This window comes from Leptonychotes weddellii, chromosome 16 (genome assembly GCF_054177405.1).
Source record: "Leptonychotes weddellii isolate Sample4059 chromosome 16, ASM5417740v2, whole genome shotgun sequence".
NCBI lineage: Eukaryota > Metazoa > Chordata > Mammalia > Carnivora > Phocidae > Leptonychotes > Leptonychotes weddellii.
Window position 1 is genome coordinate 29,422,455 of NC_138384.1, and position 9,556 is coordinate 29,432,010.

At 42.7% G+C, this 9,556-nt stretch overlaps 1 long non-coding RNA gene across 1 annotated transcript in view; it reads right to left on the reverse strand.

Annotated features, from left to right (window-relative positions):
* Positions 1 to 538: 538 nt before the first annotated feature.
* LOC115936823 (uncharacterized) overlaps positions 539 to 9,556 on the reverse strand; it is a 43,915-nt gene continuing 34,897 nt past the window's right edge. Inside the window, exon 4 of the long non-coding RNA XR_014140719.1 lies at positions 539 to 726. This is a non-coding gene — a long non-coding RNA (uncharacterized LOC115936823). The remainder of the gene's footprint in view (positions 727 to 9,556) is intronic.

A 9,556-nucleotide genomic window follows, 5' to 3' on the forward strand; every position in this document is an offset into this window, starting at 1 on the left:
TTGAACATGTGTACAAAAACACTTTAAATTCCACATTTTAAAATTCTAACGATAAGAAAACATTGCGTGATATTTACTTGATGGCATTTTTTTTTTCCTGCTTAGTGGTATGTGAAATGGTCACTGAGCGACATCCTAGATTTGACAGAGGTTCATAACCTAAAAGTTCGCATGAGGCACCCCTCAAAGCTATTATTCCAGTTATAGTGATTTTTTGCCGCTATCGGCCATTCTCCAATACCCTATACACCACTTTCTTTTTTCCCTCATATATATGCATCGCAGCCTAAGTAGAGTGAAGCTTGGTGTTCAGCACATTCACTGGTAAGGATGTTATTCGTGGTTCTGTGCGAAAGGGGATGTGCATTTTACAAATAATATTACAGTAGTGCAAATGCAATTATATTAAAACCTTTTCTGCGGTCGCATACCCCATTTCCTCCATGAATCTAAGATCTGTAAAACAAAACATAGTAACCATATTCAAACACATTACCATTTACTGACAGGTACTGCTGACTCCCATGCAAATGGAGAGCAGTTCAAAACAACAAATGCTTAGTGTTGTCCAATGAAGTGTAAACAAGATCCAAATAAATGAGTGGGCGCCTTCACTTCCTGTGCCTGCATCTCCAGTTCCATATTGCTTGATCTTCTACTGTGCTTCCAAATGCCTCCATCCGGGTGGGATTCATCCGCCAAGCTGCCTTACACCTCTGACTATTTCTAGAAAATTAAGGTTAGAATTAATGCTAGGACCATGCTAAAGCATGATCATGCCTCTTGCAAATCTTTCTTCTCCTTCGTAGCTGATCGCTCCATTACGTCATAATTATCATACAGCTTATAGCGTAAATACATAGTTATTTCCATCTCTCCATCCAGATGGTCGGTTACACGATAATTACAGTATGTTTGTACTTACTGGGTTTAATTACCAGATAATCAGGAAGAACATGCAAATTGCTAGGTTGTTGTTACACAGTACATTGAACCAAGTAAAACCTGTGTATTGCATAAAAGTAAACAAGCTCTTACATGGGATTGTGCACTGTAACCTGTGACGACAAGAAGGTCTGAGGTTTGTTACGGGTCGATTGTGTGGGTTAGCATTACACTTGCTGAGCTTGGATTAATGTCCAGATTACAATGAAATGTAATAGGAGAGACACTCTCTCGCTGCCACGCCTGCCATGGGAACAATGGGGGATTGGCCACAGGAGTGGCCGAATTCGGTGCAAGTTCTTGGCTCCCGAGTCCTACTCTGTTCCAACCAAGTGCATTCCAGAGTCACGTGCAAGCATCTGTTCTCAGCCCATCCATGTACCTGCCCCAGTGCTGGAAGAGAGAGATTGCAAAACATCAACCAAGTCAACTTCTCCCAGAAATGAAACGTTGCTGCAGGCAGAAGCAACCTTCTCATTCCCCAGTGTGCGCATTCTGCAGACTGGTACCATAGCTGAGAGTCTCCCTGTGCCACACCAAGGGGAGCTGCCCAGGCCAGTGTCTTCTGATTCCCACGATCAGATCACTGTTGCACTTCTGCACCTTTTCCTACTTTCTCCTTTGACTTCCACAAGGAATTCTATGTTGTTCTAAAGTAGCCAACTTCATCTCTTGCTGCCAGGAGTGAAACCTATGGCCGTGGCAATCATTATCTTCCCTCGCCATGCCTACAGTGATTGGTTCATAGTTGAACATCTGCCTCAAGCCACTTAAGCCCCTCCTGAACAGAACATTTTCTGATGCCAGAAGCAAGGCACTTTCTCTTCCCTCCTGTGAGTGATCAAGTCTGAAGCCTCAAAAGCCATTACAAGGCATCTTGCAATGGAGAAAGTGGGTCTTTAATGACATCACTGAGCCACAGGATCAAGCTCTACCTGAAACCCAATCTGTATTTTCCAATTACATGAGCGAATCAACTGTCTCTATTGTCTGTGCCACCAAAATTTGGGTTTCTGTTATTTACATTGAGAAGTATAATAACTTATAAAGTTGCCACAACTTACCTGCCTGGCTTGCCACAGAAAATCTCATAAATTTCTTTCGGGAATCTTCTGCCTCACTGCCTGGCCATAAGCAGTTTTCATGTTCTGATGCATCATTTTTTCCCCAGTTTTAATGAGATATAATTGACATGTAATGTTTAGTTTTAGGTGTACATGATGATTTGACTTATGTACATATTGCAAAATGATGATCACAGTAAGTTAACATCTGTCACTTCAGAGTCACAAATTATTTTCTCTTGAGATAAGAACTTTTAACATCTACTCTTTTAGCAACTTTCAAATATACAGTTGTTAATTAGAGTCACCATACGGTACATTACATCCCCAGAACTTATTTCTCTTAAAACCGAAGTTTGTAAGAACTTATTTATCTTAAAACTGGAAGTTTGTTTGTTTTGACCACCTTCCCCCACCACCCCCCAACCCCCATCCCCCACCTCTTGCAACCACCCATCTATTCTCTGCATCTATGAATTCAGGTTTTTTTAGATGTCGCATATAAGCAAGATTATATGGTATTTGTCTTTCTCCGTCTTATTTCACTTAGCCCTCAAGGTTCACCCATGTTGTTGCAAATGGCAAGGTTTCCTTCTTTTTTTAAGGTTAAATAATAAACCACTGTGCATATATACCATATTTTCTTTACCCATTCATCTGTCGATGAACCCTTAAGTTGTTTCCATATCTTGACTATTGTAAATAATGATGCAACGAACATGGGAGGGCAAATATCTTTTTGAGATAGTGATTTCACTTCTTTTTGATATATACCCAGAAGTGGGTTTGCTGGATCATAGGGTAGTTCTATTTTTAAATTTTTCAGGAGCCTTCATACTGTTTTCCATAGTGGCTGTGCCAATTTACATTCCCAACAACAGTGAAAGAACGTTCTCTTTTCTTTAGATCCTCCCCAACACCTGTTATCTCTTGTCTTTTTGATACTGGTCATTCTAGTAAGTATGAAGTGATATCTCATTGTGGTTTTGATTTGCATTTCCCTGATGATGAGCGATGTCGAGCACTTTTTCGTGTACCTGTTGGCCATCTGTATGTCTTGTTTGGAAACATGTATTCAGTTTCTCTGTGGATTTTGTAACCAGATCATTTATTTTTTTATTATTGAGCGGTATGAGTTCTTTATATACTTTGGGTATTAACCCCTTATCAGATAAATGATTTGCAAATATTTTCTCCCATTCCATGGACTGCCTGATACATTGTTTCTAAAGCTTACACATTGATTGCTTTTCCTGCTGACTTGAGATGGCATCCCAGTGCCTACCTATGGGAAAGGCAGCCCCATCCCTGGCAAGAAAGAAGCCGAGAAAGTTTTCTTCATCTGTGGGTGGGGGCTCACCAAGGGGCTGCTCTGCTTCCCGTAGAGAAATCAGGTAGGGGGACCTGGAGGCCAACCAGGTGGAATGTTGCATGTGGTGACTCAAGGTTACAGGCCATGATGGACAGGAACCGAAGACACTGCTAGCAAGACAGCCGACTTATAAAACCAGAAAGCAAAGGAAAGGCATGCTGGCAGGAGTTGGGAGGGGCCTTGGGACAGATATGTGGGGTGGTCTCATGCTTCTGGGTGAAGAACATTCCCTGCGTCACTCCTGAGCAAGGGGCTGCTATCTACATCCAAGTCAAGGCTTGAAGCAGCCATATCAGGCTGGATGTTCATCTATCCCCCCAAAAACTCTTTACATGTCAAGGTTTAGAGAAATAGAACTGTCCCACACGTTGAGTTAAAGACACAGACACCGGATGGTGGCCCTTGCGCTAATCCTTCTTGCATCTCTCAAGTGAGGCGAACGATCAAGCAGTGGTGACACAACAGGGCAGTCGCCAATCTAGAAGAGGGCTGAGATGTTGTGGGCAGATGCAAGGAGACAAATCGACCAAATTCAGGTTCAGGGACAACTTCCTGCTTGAAATGTCACTTGCCCGCACTCCTGAAGGATGAGAAGCCTTGGCTGAGAGGCGTGCAAGAGGGGTAGTTCTCTCAGCAGAGGTAAGAGCATTGGGCAGAGGGGAAGAGGGCATTCAGATTTCCAGGAACAGGAGGGGCCTGTGAAGTAGGAGACGGGGTGGCAGGAGGGGAGATGGAAAGTGCAGCCCCTATCACGGGCAGGGGCTGAACTTTCCAGGACCTGGTCAGCTGGGCGGGGAGGGTACGGTTTATCTCAAGGGCTGTCTCTAACAGGCAGAATGGCATGATCAGATTTACCTTTTAGTGAGCCCTCGCCCACAGTCTGTCCCGAATATATCTCTAAACCACGTTTCCAAGGTCTTCTTCGGGCGCATAAAGGGAAAGGGGACAGCACCAAAAAACCCCAAACATATCTTCCTATAAAATCCACGTGCAGCAAAAGTGAGGAACACACCGTGCCTTCTAGAGGCTCGTGCTCTTCTAACTCCAGCCCCCTTTGCACAGCTGTTTGATGTGCTGGATGCCCTTGGAATACTTCCAATAAATCTTTTTAACTCTGTTTTTCCTCGAAGTAGGAATCCTTGCACTCAGCATGTGATTAGGTCGCAAAACCAGCATTTTCCAGACTCTATTCAGGAGGCATGATGGAGCTCAAAACCCCACCAAATTTCCTGCTCCATCTTGGCCAGTATGCCCATCACCCACGAGGAGACATTGCGAACCTCTTTCTTCCGATGCTATAAAGCTTGAGAGGGACATTAACCCAGAATACTGTCAGAATCAGAAAAGAAAACTGTACTTTGAGTATGGTGGCCAAATTGTGCCTTCAGCTGGACCCTTCTGGACCAAGATGGATGACAAAGAAAGGCAGGAAATGGATTTTCATTTCCATGTGTTGGCCTTCCTGACATACCTTTTTTTTTTTTTTTTAAATATGACTAGTCATCATCATCAGAGGTGGAGAAGGAGATTATGAGTAAGAATAAGGATCCATAGCAGCCTTTGACAATAACGGTTACCAGTCATCCAGCTCACAAGGTGCCAGGACCAGAGCTGAGTACCTTAAATAAATTATCCCACTCTATCTTCAAAATAGCCTTGTGAGACAGAGAATATCATTGTTCCTATTTTCCAGATGGGAACACTGAGGCCCAGAGAGGTGAACAGCTGCGAATACTGTTGGGAGGGTTTGAACACAGGCCATTTTGCTGGAATGTCCACAATATGCTTGACCCCCAGGGAAATCCATTCCTTATGAATTGGTAGGAAGTCGGTCCCAAGTCCCCCTGGCCTTTTAGGTTCTGTGCTGCCCAGCACAGTATAGAAATCTCTGCTTCCTCAGGCATTTCTCCCTGGTGAACTCCCCTGCTAGAGCCACAGGGCTGAGCCAGGAGAGGTCCAATCACCTGGGCCAAGTTTTCATTAAAATGTGTGCGTATTTGGGGGGGCTTAATGATTATTTTCAGTCCCTGTTCCTGCTTATTTGGTTTGGGTTTTGCACGATTAATTAGGAGCCTAAATTAATGAGAAGGGAAACACGTGTCCAGCTGGTCCTCCCAGATGTTCCTGGAAACAAACTCTCCAATTTGCACAGCATGACAGTGTAAACATGACTTGGGGAGCTCGCTCTGAGCTGGTTCAGTACCCAGCACTCCTGGTGGTGAGAAATGAGCCTTGCCTGGAGTCTGTGCTTTCCAGGGTCTGAAAGCATGTCTCCCGCGTGCTTGCAGATCTGGTTCTCTTTGGTTCCACAATAGGGCAGACATAGTTATACTTCCTCGCTTGAGTCCTGGGAAGAAGGAAATCGAAACTCCCAGCAAGAGCTAGAAAAGGAAGGAGGACAGCCGTCCGTAATAAAGACAGAGAACAAGAAGTTCTCCAAATTTCAGTGGTGATGTCAATTTCACAGGTATCCAAGGGTACATACAGGAGTCCAGTTTTCCTTCCCATCCTATCCCCGTGTTCCTTTTGTCTTTATGATGAAGGCAGACCGACCCATCGATTCCAGTTACGTCCAGTCTGGGGTGGTGACTGAACGAAACTAAATCGGAATCCATTAGGGTCATCCAGTATATGGAGTGAAATGTCATCAGGGGACCCTCCCTGTCTGTGGCCTCCACTTATAGGGAAAATATTACCAGTATTGAGGTGGACAATTCTAGGAGGTCCACAGAGGGTCAGAGAGCTTTATGCTCTCTCTTTCAATGCATTGGGCACCTACTCCATGCAGGCGTTGGGCACTGGGGCCATGCACTGAACAAGGTAAGCACCATCGCCATCCTCAGAGAGCTTAGGGTCTGGCTGGACTCCTTCATCAATCACAAACCTGACCAAGTCCTGGAGCTCCCTTGGGTATACGCATAACAGGAATATTATTCAGCCTTAAAAATTCTTTTGGGAAAGGCAAGTTAAAATCACAATGAGACGCCCTATATACCTCCTAGAATGATATGCCTAAAATATAAGGCTTTACCTAAAATGTAAATTCCTTTTTCTTAAAAGGAACGAAATTCGGGTGTATGCTACAACATAGATGAAACTTGAAGACGTTACGCTAAATGAAAGGAGCCAGACGCAAAAGGACAAATATGGTGTGAGGTGCCTGGAGTAGTCAGATTCACGGGGACGGAAAATAGGATTGTTGTTACCAGGGCCTGGAGGGAGGGGGACATGGGGAGTCAGTGTCTAATGAGTACAGAGTTCCGATTTGGGATGATGAAAAAGTTCTCGAGATGGATAGTGGTGATGGTTGCACAACATTGGGGGTCCACTTAATGTCACCGAACTGTATGCTTACAAATGGCTAAAATGGTAAATTTTACATGCATTTTACCATAATAAGAAAAGAAGGAAGATCTGTTTAGATCTCACTGAACACAGTTCCTGGATGCGTGGGCAAGTTGAGATCACCCTCTATAAACAATCTCCCACTCTACACCCCTGCTGCAAGTCAGACCATCACTGATCTACACAGCATCTGTTCAACAAATATTAATGACACGTTCCCAACACTGCTGTAGGCGCTGGGAATACAGAGCTGACCAATACAGAGAAGGTCCTGCCCTCAAGGGTTACATTCTAGCAGAGGTCAATCAATGAGCAAGCACGTTACAAACCCCACCCCCAACATGCTCTGTCCTGGCCCTATTTTGTGTTTCTACTTAACATTTGTCACAATCTAACATAATACCTATGTTATGAATTTACCCAGGGTGCCTGGATCTGTCCACTAGAATATAAGCTCCATTAAAATGATTTTATTGGTGTAACCCCATAGTACCTGGCATACAATAATCATCAATACAGGTGTAAATAAATAAATAAAAGTAAACAAAAATATCAAAAGGATAGTTTTTGATTGTCCAAATACTTTAAAGGAAAGAAACAGTGTTCTGTGATGCAACGTAACTTACAGAGAAAAAAAAATAGAATAACTTGGGGTTACGATTTTGAATTAGATGATCAGGGATTTTTTTTTAATAATATCTGAACTGGCACTGGAGGGCAAGAAAGAGAGCTCCATGGAACCATCTGGAGGAAGAATATTGCAGGCAAGGGAAACCACAAATGCAAAGGTCCAGTGGCAGGAAATCTTTCATGTGTTGGGGGAATGAGAAAAAAAAAAACCAATGCGGCTGAAGGGGTGTGAGCGAAGGAGAGTGATGCCAGGTAAAGTCAGCAGTCAGCAGGGACCAGCTCCTGCAACACCTCCCAGGCCATGCAAGGAACTGGATTTTATTCTAAGTGTGATAGAAAATCACTTTTTTTTTGTAAGATAGTTTTTTAATTGTGTTAAAACATACATAAAACTTAGCATTGTAGCGATTTTTTAAAGATTTATTTATTTATTAGAGAGAGGGAGAGAGAGAGTTACAAGCAGACTCCAGGTTGAATACAGAGCCAGACGCGGGGCTCGATCTCACGAGCGTGAGATCACGATCTGAGCCTAAACCAAGAGTCGGATGCTCAACCGACTGCACCACCCAGGCCCCCCTGCGTTGCAGCCATTTTTAAGAGTACAATTTGGTGGCATTAAATACATTCACCTTTTTGTACAATCATCACCACCATCCATCTCCAGAACTTTCTCATCGTCCCAAACTGAAACTCTGAACACATTCCATTAGAAGTGCCCATTACGCCTCTTCCCTCAGCCCCAAGGAAGCACCATTCTACTTCCCACCTCTATGAATTTGACTATTCTGTGTACCTCAGGTAAATGGCATCATACAATATTTGTCTTTTTGTCACTGGCTTATTTCAGTTCGCATCACGTCTTCAAGTTTCATCCACACCGTACATGTGTGGGAATGTCATTCCCTTTTAAGGCTGAATAATATTCTATTGTAGGTATCTACCACATGGTGTTTATCTGTTCATCTGTTGATGAATATTTGGGTTGTTTCCACCTTTTGGCTATTGTGAGTGATGCTGCTATGAACATGATTGTACAAATATCTCTTTGCGACCTTGCTTTCAATTCTTCTGGGTGTATGCCCAGAATTGGAATTGCTGGATCATATGGCAATTCTATGTTTAATTGTGAGGAACTGACTTAATGCTTTGCACAGCAGCTAGACTATTTTACAGCCCCACTAGTAACGCACAAGGGCTCCAAGTTCTCTACATCATCACTAATGTTTGTTACTTTCTGTTTTTTCTGAAAATAGCCATCCTAATGGGTATGGGATGGGATCTCATTGTGGTTTTGATTTGTATTTCATAATGATTAATGATGCCGAGCATCTTTCCATGAACTTATTGGCCATTTGTATATCTTCTTTGGAGAAACTTCTAGTCCGGTCTTTTGCCTATTTTTTAACTGGGTCTTTGTGTTTTTGTTGTTGAATCGTGGGAATTCTTTATATATTCTGGCTATGACTCCCTTCACAAATATATGTTTTGCAAATTTTTTCTCTGATTTTGTGGGTTGCCTTTTCACTCTGTTGATGTCTCTTGATGCACAGAAGTTTTAAATTTTGATGAAGCCCTATTTATCTATTTTTTTCTTTTGCTGCCTGTGATTTTGATCCCATTGGATTTGCCAAATCAATGTCCTTAACGCTTTTCCTCTCTGTTTTCTTCTAAGAGTTTTATAGTTTTAGTTCTTATATTGAGCTCTTTGATCAATTTTGAGTTAATTTTTGTATATGGTCTAAAGGAAAAGTCCAGCTGTATTCTTTTCCATGTGGATATCCAGTTCTCCCATCATCATTTGTTGAAAAGATTGTCTCTTTCCCATTGAATGGTTTTGTCTCCCTTGCAGAAAATCCTCGGGCCATACATGTGAGGGTTTTCCTGGGCTCTCTATTCTCTTCCATTTGTCTTATATATCTGCCTCTATGCCAATGCTAGACTGTTTGTTTACTATAGCTTTGTAGGAAGTTCTGAAATTAGAAAGTTAACACCTCCAACTTTGTTCTCTTTGGAGATGTTTTGATTATTCAGAGTCCAGAGTCCCTTGATAATTCATCTGAGTTTTAGGATGGAGTCTTCTGTTTCTGCAAAAGCATAGTTGGTATTTTGATAGCAATTTAATCAAATCTGTAGGTCGCTTTGGGTAGTATTGGTGTCTTAATACTGAGTCTTCCAATCCACAAACACTGGATGTCTTCTC